At 40.0% G+C, this 13,950-nt stretch overlaps 1 protein-coding gene across 5 annotated transcripts in view; it reads right to left on the bottom strand.

The window, feature by feature from the left end:
- EPS8 (epidermal growth factor receptor pathway substrate 8) overlaps nt 1-13,950 on the bottom strand; it is a 136,493-nt gene that overhangs the window by 83,955 nt on the left and 38,588 nt on the right. Inside the window, exon 1 of one of the 5 annotated variants that reach the window (XM_057427909.1) lies at nt 11,884-11,908. The exons of the other annotated variants lie outside the window; for them this stretch is intronic. The gene's annotated coding sequence lies outside the window, so the exon portion shown is untranslated. Of the gene's footprint in view, nt 1-11,883; nt 11,909-13,950 lie in introns of those variants that run through there. 5 annotated transcript variants of the gene reach the window in all.

Raw genomic sequence — 13,950 nt, 5'->3', positions numbered from 1 at the left:
CATTCCAAAGCATCTTCAGGAGCATATGAATCTCTCTCAGACTCACAGCTGCTATCATCCAAGCCTTCCTTTCTCAGTATTTTGTGATTTGAAAAGAAAAACGAAAGAGATCAAATTGTTATATCTAGTTTTTTCTGCTTCACTTGCTTTAATTACTTACTGAAATTAATTCAAGCTCCATGAGTTTGAAGCAAGTGCTTTCCAATGCCATACACCAATGTAAATCCCAGATCACCAAGCACAGAAAGAAGGAGATAAAATAAAATTATCTTTCAGAAATTAAAAAAAAAAAAAAAAGAAGAGAAAAAAGAAGAGAGAAAAGAGTGTAGTTTTTCCATACGTTTGGGTCCCCTTCTATTTAGCTACTTTAAAGCCATTATTTAGCTACTTAAATCTAAAACTACTATTTAGCTACTTAAAAGCGTTCCCTTAGCTCATGTTCACAACTTGTCTTTGGAAGCTCAGTAAGAGCTTTAACACAGCAAGTAAATACACACATTAAAATAAATCCAAAGCTTTCTCTTGAAAGCGAAAATAATTAAAAGCACTGCTGTAAATTGTAACTTTGTTTCAGTTAAGCCTGATGAACTGTAGGTACTAAAGGCAAATAAGTAAGTTTAAAATATAGAGAAGCTGACACTGTCTTTTTTGGGGGGGAAAAGATGAGGGAGAGGCTGGGTGCTGCAGAAAAGAATAAATCCAAAAGTAGGACAGCCATTATTGTTGCACCTGCAATAGTCATCACCACTCACTAAGCTGCTGTAGCCTATGCACAACTAGTACTCTGAATTCATGTTAAAAAGCACTCCGGCACAGGTCAGCTGCAGCTGGGAATCCTTAAACGTGACTCAAGATGCTCAGCACATAGCTGTTACTGATTCAGGCACTAAAAGTTTTGTAAAAAATCTCCTCTGAAACTTCAAATAGGGTTGCTTGCAACTTGATAGATTTCCTGTTGTGTTAAAATATTAATACTTCCTAAAAACTATATAACAGAAATATTGAATATTATAAGATAAAATTTTGAAGCATCAACATTAAATGTACTGCGCAAAATCACTCCAATATTGGTACTTCTGGTTAAGGTGACTAAGCACAGTTTTTTCCCAAAAATTTTGGAGAACATTTAGGACAATTTTAAGAAAAAAAGAAAAAGGTTATAATATGTTACAATAGCATTTCAATAGCATTTACCCTGAAGCGGAAAACACAACATGTATCTTTAAAACATTTCTAATAATATTAGCTTTATTTCTTCTTGTATCTTTAAAACATTTCTAATAATATTAACTTTATTTCTTCTATTAAAACTTCAAATTTCAGTATCACTGGGGTTTTAATTCAGAATGCAAACATGATTAGTGTTCTCCAAATGCCAATACAGGATCTTCTAAAGACACATCATCCTACAGCAGTACTTTTTTTTAAATGTCTCATTGACTATTAAAAAACAGGAGATGCAGAGTATGAAATAAAAATGGGGAGGGGATTTCAAGTCTGTCCTGTGCAGTTTGAACCAAGTTTTCATTATAAGGAGCTTGAGCAAAAAGCCATTTATACAGAATCAGTGTTCATTCCTGTGGCTGGCTGAACATGGGAGGGGGAAGTAAGCTGCAGTTGCTTCTGCAAGCACTAGGACTTCAGTCATCTGTATTTAGCATCATTAGTATTCACAAAGTTATTTCTTAGCAGTTTGGTCAAACACAGGCTACGTGGTCAACACACTCCTTAACTGGATGACTAATTCTGAAGGTCAAACATTAACATCCAACAGCACATTGACATTCAAAGGATGGAATCACTGCTTCCAGTAAATGAACTGAGAAGCCAACCTGGTCAAAAGGCAGGAACTAGTGCTTGGGGGAGAAAACAAAAATAAAAAAGAAAAAACAAATTAAAAAAAAATCCTAGTGCAATCAAAAGGGCTAATGCTAAAACAGTTTAGTTTAGCATGGCTCCACTAATTTCCCACAGGCTGATTCCAGACAGCGAGCAGTTCCTGCCCTATTTGCCACCTTCCCTCCTAGCAAAAGAGGAGCAGGTACTTGGGAGCATCCTTCTACCCCACCTCCCTACAGCACTCCTTTCTGAGCAGACAGCCTGGCATTCAGACCCAACTTGCTCCTCTCCATCTCCAGCAGAACCAAAGCTGGTGACAATATAGGTGTGGTCCAGCATTTACATTTGTGAGTCATTGCCCTGTGACAATAACCACAGAGCACCAAGGGACTCTGAAAACACCAACCACTGGACTGCCCAATCATACAGCTACCAAACTGAACCAAACCTAACCCACCACTGCTCAAAACTCAAGTACAATTTTCTCCCATCCTGTGACATCCTTTTTTGCCCTTTTTTTTTTGCAGCCGCTTTGTCAATTTAGTTGCGTGAAAAGAAAGCAAATCATAGAATCATAGAATAGTTAGGGTTGGGAAGGACCTTAAGACCATCTACATCTAGTTCCAACCCCCCTGCCATGGGCAGGGACACCTCATACTAAACCATGCCACCCAAGGCTCTGTCCAGCCTGGCGAGGGGTGGAGCATTCACAACTTCCCTGGGCAACCCAGGTGCCTCACCACCCTTACAGTAAAGAACTTCCTTACACTCAACCTAAACTTCCCCTGTTTAAGTTTTAACCTGTTACCCCTTGTCGTGTCACTACAGTCCCTAATGAAGAGTCCCTCCCCAGCATCCCTATCGGCCCCCTTCAGATACTGGAAGGCTGCTATGAGGTCTCCACGCAGCCTTCTCTTCTCCAGGCTGAACAGCCCCAACTTTCTCAGCCTATCTTCATACGGGAGGTGCTCCAGTCCCCTGATCATCCTCATGGCCCTTCTCTGGACTTGTTCCAACAGTTCCATGTAGCTTTATCAAGTTAGCACCCTTGTTTCCTCCACTGCGAACAGTAAAAGACAGCTACACAAAACTGTCCTCAAAATTCAGTTCAGCAAGAGAACTTAAAAAATGAAAAAAAAAAAAAAAAACAAAACAGAATCACCACAATTTTAACCCTTATTATGAAAATGGCTGAACCAAAGATAGCCTGATTACAGACAGATGGGCCAGCCATAACCCTGTCTCTGCAGTTCACAAGATCAGAGTACAAAATATTTCATACATTCTGGAAAGAGTTTCTATTATTGGAATATAGCAAAACACACTCTGAATGAAGTGTCATAAGTTACCTTGGACTTAGGACTTTCAGATTGCTCAAGAATGCATTGGTAAAGTACTTAATTCAAGCACTCCCAGTTAAAAGAAAAAAAGGAAAAGGCAAAGTTTACAGGAGAAACATAAGCAACAAATGGTAAATTAAGAGTAAACATACCTGGATCCACTGAAACGTGTTTCCTGCTCTGAGACCTTGTCTCTACAGGAGGGAGCAGCTGCTCTCTTCCTACTTTTAAGTTCTTGACTTTCTTCCCAAATGACATTAAGAACCAGGAATAGGCAATGTGCCAGGCAGAAACGAACAGCTGAGACCCGGACAGCAGTAGGCTACCCCAAATCACTGCCCATGTCCCTGATGGGAGGGTCTCAGGCATCAGGAGCAGGGTACCCCCACTGGCTACCCACGAAGCATCCCACAGGAGATTTAGGAAGCCTGGGTAGGTTCAAAACTCTCTGTATCACCAGTGTTACAGGGTTAAAAATAAGAGCATGAGAGAAATGAGGTGGGTTTTCTTCCTCAGCTGAAATTAAACACACAGACACTGGCTGGCAAAGGGCGTTTTCCAAGTACTGCCTTAGGGGTGGGTGAAAGGTAATCAAGGTAAAAGTCAACACGACCTTTAAATCAGCTGTGAAGAAATTCTTGATCTCAAAGTCATCTTTGTCACTGTCAAGGACTCAGCAAATAAAACCCAACACACAGCTCAATAGGCATTATCTGCATATATCACAGCTGTTTATCAATATCCACTCAAACAAAAGAGTGAAAACTACTTGGGGTCTTGGGTTGAGGGATGGGACCCTGTGTCAGGCACAGGACACCTGGGCCTCCATGCACCATTCTTGCAATCCTTGTTTGAGGGAGAGGGGCAGCATTTGTAGTGTATTTTTCCCCTTCCTTTTTCTACAGAAGTTGTAACTCATGCTTCATCTCCCAACTCCTTATGTAGGATTTGCATTCTGCCATTAGTACAGTAACACCCCCAGACATGATAAGAGGAAAATGACAGCTACACACAGAGAGCAACTGCATGGACCCATGGGCTTTGAGTGAGGGACAGGGCCTAACTCGGTCCCACGCTCATCCAAACTGATGTTACGCTCCTTTCCAAAAGGCTCATAGTCTTAGCTCCCTCCTTCCCCAGTCCTAGATCCACAGCCCATGGCTCCACATCACCTCTTAAAAAGAGCTCCTCTTCCCTCCTCCCAGGTTCACAGCTATCTTCAGTATCCAGACTTAAGTCCTACTTAAAGGTTACAACTGAAACCAGAGGCTGTGCTAAGTCAATGGGGAAACATTTGAATACTATGTTAGACTAACAGAAAAGCCCTCAGAGAAAAGGCCCTTCACATTTCCACTTCCCACTTGGTACCACTGGTACTTGATTTGCTCTGAGCTGAAACAGAAGCTGCTCCTCCAACTACAGCAACTGTCACACAAGCCATGGGCACAGCTCAACAGAAGTGCAGGCACCACTTCAGGACTTCTCAGCCTCTAAAACCAGGAACTTTCTTGCCTGCTGTCACCACAGGCTGGCATTGGCGGTCATCCCTCAATGGTTATGACAATCCAGGGTGAAATTCAGCATGAAAACACTGTTTCATTTTAGTACAGCACTCAAACCAAGTGATTCTTCACTATTCAAAAACAGTTTCAATTTGCTTATGAACAATAAAAAACAAATTTAAAAATCTGCATCAGATTTAAACCATATTCTTTCTTTCCTTCAATACAAAACCCAAATATAGTGCTCTAGTAAAGTACCTGCTTGCAAGTCTACACAATGCCTTTAAGCCTTAACTATATGCCAAAAGTTCTAAGAAGCAACATGCTTCATAACTTCTGGGACAAAATCCAAATGCTCAGAAAAGAAAGCATGACGATTAAGACTGTGTACTCACAACTAAAACCAATCTGAGCTGGACACTACCAACAAAACAAAAGTGTGTAAACCTTGTAGTCTGATGTCAAGAAAATAATTTCAAATGAAGCCCAAGGTCATTGTAATAATTGCACTTTTAAGATCTCTGAGGAATCAAATTCTGAAGGTCGACAAAGTGCAGGTGATATTAATGCTTTAAATTCTCACAAAAATCTTCTTTTACAAGACATTTCACTGCTGATAAACTATAAATGCTCAAAGGGCCAAATATTTAACAAAGCTGTAAACCGCACACTAATTTTATTACCTACTTAGACGAATGTCAAATCGAAGTCATTAAAATCCTCAAATAGCAAGTAACACATTCTTTCATAGTTAATAATGCATTCTTTCAAAGCTCCACCTCAAAAAAAGGTATTTAAGACACAACCAGGAAGTACTGACACTCCAGATGCTGTTTTACCTCTTCCCTAAATAACAAATAACTTAGCATATCACAAAGAGGTGTCATCTTGTTTGAGTTAACTATTGTATGAAGTTCCACACTGAGTTTTCTAAGGGCGTTAACCAAGAAGTCTTCTATTTATCAAGAAATCTGTCACCTTGCCTCTGTGCAACAGCTACCCATTGCATTATAGTTTTACAACAGTGAAAACATTAAATCACTGTATATTTCAATGCAAAAAAGGTAGCCTTTACAAGGTAAACATCTAGACAATTACCACACCCTTTTCAAAGCCCCTAGGACTAAAGTCAGTTTTATTATTCTGTGATACCACAAATAGTAAGGACTTTTAAAAGGTACACTTGGCTACTTAGTGTCATTTTTTAAGAATACAACTTGAAAGACTAAAGGAAAAAAGTAAATCCAAATTTACAAAGCACACCAGAAAACAGATTTTTTTCCAATCTGTTTTGAAAAAATCTCAATGTATATATTTTGAAACACTGTTTCAATGATTATGTTGGTAATGATAACTGAGCACATAAAATCACTAACATACATTATGCCAAAACCCTATAGCATTTCAGCTGCACCGATACAATCCCTACCAAATTTGTCAAAAGGGTTTTCTACAGAGATTTTTGTGAGCTTCAGAAGCTGTATATGATTCAATAGCATTCTTATGGCTTCCTATGTACTCTACAAAGTTTACCTCACCTTTTCTATCAATGACACATGGTCATGTTCTGTTACTTCAACAGCAAACATATCCCTTAACACCTGAGCATGGAACAATTCAGAACACCAATGGAGAGGCTGTGCCTATCCTGAATGCAACAGAAAATCAGACAGGACACACACCCCAAAGCTTAGCTTTGCTTTGCCAGGCCTTCCAGGTCTTACATAACAAAACAGGAGACTAAGAGCTAGGTAAAAACACCTGGGAAATGAGCTCACCTGTGCAATTTTGAGGTAAAGCCCAGAGCAGACAGCAGTTGTTCAAAACAAAGCTGGAGCATCAGGATAGTGACAGATACCCGAAACTCCTCCCACTCACAATCACCTATGGCAGCAGACCAAATCTCTAATGTAAATTATAAACAGCACCTGAAAGATTTTGCTCATTCAATACTGAGCGTCTCTTTGACAGCAAAGAGTGGAAATAAGCCCAGAGAAGAGAAAGCAGGGAAAGTGATTCCCCCCCCCCCCAACAGGGCACTGAAAAGTAAAGAAAGGAGAAAATAACTGCGGGAGGGGAGCAGGGAAAGGGGACTGTGGCTTATAGCTGCTTGATTAATTGTATTTTCCATATTGATAATGAATTTAAAAAGCATGTTTAACTGAAAATTTGTGATGGGAAAAAAAGTGCATCCATACGAGAAGGGCAGTGTCACTTGAAAAGCCCCCAGTGACAGCACAGAGGAAGATTTTTTTTACTTTTTATTTTTTCCAAATAACACAATCCAGTAAGCAATGAACTAGTTTAAAGTGAGACACTGCTTTTCTAAATGGTCACCTGGTAGAAAGGCTTTTTTCCCCCTCCTGTTTTGTAGAAGACAAGTAACAATAATAAATAAGAAAGATTTCAGGACTGAATTTCTTTGGGTGTTCTCTTCTCTGAAGAAGAGTGAGAAGCATGACAAACAATTCAGCAGCTGTAGAAGAAATATTCTACTTTTTTTTTTTTTTTTAAATAAAAAGCATACAGAGGAGATTTGTAAGAACAAAAAAATCCATTTACACAGGAAGGAAAGGTCAACAACTTTAACCGAGAAAAGTAATGGGACAAAAAAAATGAGCCCATTTTTGCAAACACAACCATAATAACTCTTATGTTTGATCCATTTGCTTTAACATTTTGCATTTTTTAGTAGCTAGCACTCCATGATTGATCACAACATAAAGCAAGTGATTTTTCTGACCTTCACTAAGAATTTTAGACAGAGAAAGACCCTTCTTTACACACAGAGCCATAAACATGAAAACTGAAGCCAGAATTATACCCTTCCTTTTTAGAAAATGAAACCTTCAACTGGTGCTTGCAGTTCAATGTTATAAAACCATACAGGTGTATCAGTGTCATCCTATTACTCTTCCTTTTCATAGAGGGAATCTGTATTTCTTTATTTGCTATGAAGAGCATTTTTTTTTGTACTTTACCTCTCTTACAGGAATCAATACTTGCACCCAGCTGCACCTTGTTCTGAACAGGCACGTGCCAAAGTTCATGGGTTCATGAAGCTCTGGGAAGCACTCAACACAATTTGATAAGAACGTATCTATACTGTGTAAGCTCTATATCAGATCCCTATTTATCAGCAATTAAGTCTACCAAGAAAGCAGCACAGCAGCCTCCTCTTTGCCCAAAATGTTAGTTAGCCACAGAAGAAAAAGCACAGATGCAAGACTGTGACACGAGGCACCTGCTGCATGACCTGTGTAAGAGCTCCGGTACGTTAGCAAGAGCTCTAAATTAAGCGGCAGAAAGGACACCAACAGGGATGAAACTGAATGGATATTAGAGGCTTTGGAGTAAACATGATGCCTTGCCACATACCCAGCTTCAAAGTCGCCTGTGCCACAAAATCCAGTATTGCAGGTTCGCTTTGACCTAACTGTAGAGCAACTGAGGAGTGAAATGTAAATAATGCCAGCAAGAAAGTGCCTATTCCGTGACAGTTCAGAGTATGATTGAGCCACCTACCCCCCTCTTACTGACCAGTACCTGCATCTGAGTGAGCAATTGCAAAGAGAAGACCAACAGCAAGTGGCACAATGCTGACTACAAGGGGGTGTTCCTCTCCTTAAAAAAAACCAACAGATAATTCCTAAGGCAGCTGGCCACAAATACAAGAAAGCAGATGGCAGGTGTAGAGGAAATGGACATGGTTTTGTATCTCTTCAAAAAACACACAGCCACCATTGCAAGTGTGAACAGCACTTAAAACCTCGATATTTAGCTGGCTTTTGCAGATTTCAGTAAAGTGGCAGTCTGCAAGTGGCCCTTCTGCACACGCAAAAGTCATCCCACCAAGAAGTAAATTTCATACGGCCCAGTGAAATTTCACGTGATACAACTTCATCACAGTAATGGGTGACTACGGAGGAGATGAAATTAAACTACCTCCAAGTAAATAAATTTGATAATTAAGCATCCAAAATGTACTTAATTTTGGATGTTTATTTTTGGAAGCAAATGTAACCTTTAGCTCATTGCTACCGCACCACAGATGCACAACTGTAGGGTGCTTTTAGGGAATACTGTTTGAAAATAAATAGCACAGAGCAGCCTTTTTTACTTTTCCCTCTAAACAAATCTCCCCTGATGCAGCAGGTAACAGTAAGAAGTTCTGCCTGGCTTACAGCTGACTGTATTGCACCTCACTTACTGTAAGGAATTCCACAAAACAAGTAAACTCTCCATTTATAACCTGGGCTGCATTAAGAATAAATCTTGTAAGTAAAGATACTGGCAACAATATATTATGGAAAACATTTCCATAACTTTAAATTTTCTATAAACTGACAGATCTTTCATACAGAATTTCTAAATAAATAAAGGGAAGAAATGTCAATCCCCAAACTATAGCAAAGATTATTTCAGCTTCTGCTATAATAGCTACAGTATAAACTGAGGAACTGTAGTAATGCCAACATAGGATTACCTACTGAGATGTACTACATGAGAATCAGGTTGCTAGCAATTTTGAAATGTTTTGCTATCTACCACATCCTCATTGGCTCATCCATTACAGTTTCAGACCTCCACCAAAAACTGCAGCAACTAACAGAGATTACAAAACTCTTCATTCAGCACTCTCCGTTTCCTTACCTCATTCCCACCTCTGCATTTCCAGGGACAAAATATTTGTGTATGCTTGATAAAAATTAAACCAGATACTAAAATGTTATTCTCAGCTATTCATGAAAACACAAATCAGAAAACAACCTTAAAATATTACACTGCACTAATGATGTTGCTTATGCTATGAATTTATCTCAGCGATATAAACACTAAGCCTGTCTTCAGTCACAGATATTCACAAAATATATTATTCCTCTAGTTTCCAGAAAGAAACTAAAGATACAGAGTACCCAAACACCAATCAGCTTTTCTGCTTGAAGCATACCAGGGTGCCAAAAAGCTGATATTTTAAACCAGCTGTAAGCCAAAGGAAAAGAACCAGGGTTTAGAAATTAATCATTTCATTCTTAACGATCAGTAGTCTAGACAAGGTATTGAGAATGTCATTCATAATCCTCTTAGATATTGATTCTGCCTCTTCAAATACCCACTCAGCGGTGGGCTAGGTGTACCCTGCCTATTCATACTGATCTTGGAGAAGGATGCAAGAGTCACGCAGGCCCAGGCTGCGCAGACACCCTTGACCTTCTTCATGGAGATGTCGCACTGCACAGCTCCTCCTAATGAGGGAAGCCTGTCCCTTTTAGTGTGCTCTCCATGTTCACCTCCATTTCCCTGTGTGGGAAGGGAAAGAAGAGTTTTCCTCTTTCCCCTCCTGCCAAATCCCTCCATTAAGATTCAACTTGTGAAGCCTGAAAAGTGGATATCGGAACACAGCAGTTTTCAGAGGTCTGAGTGCTCCCAGTAAAGAGGGACACATTTTCTATGGGTCTGCAGAGCCAGGCTTTTCATATGCTCACTGGTGTGCAGCTTTTCTTGCTTGTTAGGTTAAACAGTGAAGGACCAAATACTCTATACCTGCAGCTAATTTACAGATACTGCATGTTTATAATCCAAAGTCCCAAGTGGGAGTTCAAATGAGTGACAGATCTTAATAAGTGTATTTTAACTCTATCAAGTATTTTAAAGGAAGATAACAAGATACTGCCAGCTATTAAGCAATGACATTTCCCTGCTAAGTTCCCTGATTAAACACATGCAGGAAAAACAATGCACTCTACAGGAAAAAAAAGAGCATGTATTGACTCCTTCTGTCAGCCATATTTTCTTAACATAAGCCAACATCAATCAACCTCCTCGCTCAAAGTGCAAATCTCACCATCTCCATGTGGAATATGTTAATAATTCTCCATTAAAAAAAAAAAAAGGAAAGAAAACACCCACAAAAAACATCTGTGTTTATCAGGTACAAAGCAGTTAACAGGCTCCGATATACACAGTGCTGCTTTCTATATGCTACAGAAAGGGTAAGAGGTTCTTCTCTTACCACATAGCAACTTCATTTCAAAGACACTGTAGTAGCTTTGACTGACATAAAATGCAAGCTCACAAAGCCAGTCGGGGTGTTCTGATTTGTTAGGGTCTGGTCGGTTTGGTTGTTGGTTTTTTCTTCCCTTCTCTATACTTCTGCCAGCACTGAATTTAGTGTTAATTAAAGTGCTGGCTTGGCACAGCACTAGAAATACAGCACTTATACAGCTGCACCGCTGAGCAGCAATGCTTGCAGACTGCAACAGCAAATGTGAGACAGAGAAGCTTATAGCAGGGAAATATACAGGTGGACTTCCCCCACTCCATGGGGTCTCTTGCTGCTGAAGGCCATCTGGGCTGCCAAGACAACGTGTATCTGACCACCAACAAAGGGTAACCTCTGTGGTTGAAGAATACAATAGAGCCTAGAAATAAAATATGGCCCTCCTACTACAAGAATCAGAGTTTGCAAAGGAGGCTGCACCACTGTTCTGATCCTCCAAGGACAGTTTTCTTTCCTGAAGTGGAATGATGTAATGAAAATGACATACTTGGTTAAACATGCAGTACTCTGATGAATAAGCTTCTAGTGGTAGGAAATGCTTTTCCACAGAGCTATACACACATCCCAGCACAAGCCAAGTCCTCCCACAAAAGTCTTGGTGAGGAACTAACTGACGAGAAGGAAAACAGGAGATGTTACCTGTGGATAAGGCCAACAGACTGCAGGCCATAAATCAACTGATTTCCATACTCAGTACACAATTGATGGAGAATATTACGGACCAAAGTTTCACATGAAATTATGAGAACAATTAATGCAGTCAGCAAATGACCATTTGTTGTTCTCAAAAGTTGTCTTACATGCAGCTTGCAAAACAGCCTCAGCAGATACTACCTACTACCTCATATGAAAGCAATGTGAGGCTATTACAAATGAAAATAAGAAATTATGCCCATGTATACTGGGGGGGGGGATGTTGTCTCCTTTTGCTGATTTGAATAAGCTATGTCATTTCCTCTTCAGCTCACCCTCTGAAGAGTATTAATGTGACCCAGTACTACAATCAAAAACAATGTAAAGATCTGGTGATGAGGTTCATCAAAAGGTCATGATTAAAAAGCAAGCAGCAAGCACTGCATATAGTTTCTACAAAGCTTACTGCAGGTCATCTCCTAATGTCAGTCTACATCCAAGCACCTACCTGCACATCAGTGCATAAGTACTGCTTGTAGCCACTTTGCTCTCCTCTCAAAGCTAAAATCATGGCTCTATAAATGAAACTTCAAGAGTATCCCAGAGCCCATCCAAGCACACTTTGGTGGGGCTTTTATCCCTTTCTTTTCGGCAAACAGCACCCAGATACTGCTCTGGTGCAATCAGCTCTCCTGACAATGTGAGACTCACACTTTAAAGAGCCCACTGACAGATGGATTCAATTTAAAGTATGACTATGAACAGCTGCTGTTGATCACTGCCTTGTAAAGCGAACTCATTCATCACAAAATATTTCAAAAGGCTGAACTTAATGGAACAAATGAATGTGAAAAAGTACAGGAGGTGTAGGGTTAGCGCTGGAGAATGTGTCAGATATAAAAAGCACAGTTACGGTACTGCTATTAATTTATTCCTGTAAATGCTGGCTCCACTCTATTAGCAGCATTCTCCAGATTCTCAAAAATCCAGGAGGGGAGCCTGAATGAGAAGATGTAATTAAATACTCCTTAGTGAAGGTGATTTTAACTAAGTGAGCCTCTGATGGGACCTGACAACAAGTTCAAATTGTGCTGGGGGAATCTTCAAGATGACAAGCCCTGAAAAAAAAAAATGCTGGAGGGAGAGGAGGTTATTTCTGAAGGTGCTCTTCCGAAGCAAGAAGTCCCATCAGCCATGCAAGGGGGCCAGGCATTCTGCCTTCACACCTTCTCTGTAAGTACTGTGAGAGGCTTTGCTGATTTTAAAACGTTTTCATCTTCCTCTTTGATCCTTCAGTATGGCTGCAGTCAAGAGCAAAGCAACCTTCAAAGTACAAATGAAGCCACCAATTACAATGGTCTCTGAAGAGATGGGGAGCTGACACACAACTGAGTAATTCACACTTTCTTTGTTTGTTTGTTTTTTAAAGTTCAGGAATTATACAGAAAAAGTAGATATTTCAGACTTCACTGTATTTGTCATGGCCACTAGCTCATCTCTGAATGACTCAGTTTTCCCCAGAGTGCTTCCTACAAATTATGAAGGGGCAGCTTCACAGACACAGGGAACAAGGATAATAGGTGGAGAAGAGAATTTTCCGTGAGCTGCCTCATGTGGTAATTCACTCTTGCCAGCACTTGCTAGGGCTCTCTAACAAGGGGAGAGAACAATGTTTCCAAGACTTTCTTGAAGGCACTTCTTTATCTAGAAGTGGTATTTATTCAGACAACCATAACATCCAACTATAACTGTACCAGTGCTACTTCATGGAAAAAGCATGCAAACCTCATGTAGAATATTCATATGTATATTCTAATTTTCACACACTTTCTTATCAATATGTAGTTATGACACCAGATTTTCCTATCTTAGTATGAAAAACACTCATCTATTTTGAGCTGCAGTAAATTTAATAATAATTTGTTTATTGATAAACGGAGAATAAAAAGAAATAATAAGCCACACAGGGTCTCCCCGTTTTTTTTCTCAGCGTAGCAAATGTAATCATCACAGTGGCAGGAAAAAAGGAAAAAAAGAAAGGTCACTCAGATAATAGCATTTCCCTCTTTCCTTCTGCAGAGTACCTTTTTCAGTCTACTTCTCTACCTACTCCAGCCCAGGAAAGAAGACAAAGCTCAGGTGTCATAACCTTCTGCAAATAAAGTGTATCGACTATCCTGCATTTCCCCTTCTATGCAATGGAAAAAAGATACTACTTTGCCACCACCCAGTCTCCTGCTACCTGGTATGAAAGCAATGTGAGGCAGAAATTAGTAGATTAACATCACGTCAACAACTAGCTGTAAGACAACAGTTTTGTTGTTTAACTCATTTTGGGGAGCAGCCGACCATTGCTAGATATGCGCTCTGATGCGGGAGTGAAAAGCAGCGCTGTTTTAGATGCAGGAACCGAGGCACGTGCACACTATTGCTCACACACCCTCAGTAAAGGTTATTCATCACCACAGCAACCTCTCAAAACAAAGGTGGAAGCCAATTCAAACAGCCCTTATGACAGAGGATGAAGGGTGCTCTCTGCATACACCATACAGGGGGCTTTTCTCCTTGGGTTTGG

This window comes from Pezoporus wallicus, unplaced genomic scaffold (assembly GCF_028554395.1).
Source record: "Pezoporus wallicus isolate ANWC-B61680 ecotype Strahan unplaced genomic scaffold, APGP_CSIRO_Pwel_v1 contig_2908, whole genome shotgun sequence".
In the NCBI taxonomy this organism is placed as follows: Eukaryota; Metazoa; Chordata; class Aves; order Psittaciformes; family Psittacidae; genus Pezoporus; species Pezoporus wallicus.
The sequence above is the reverse complement of the archived record's forward strand: the minus strand, read 5'-3'. Positions and strand labels throughout refer to the sequence as shown.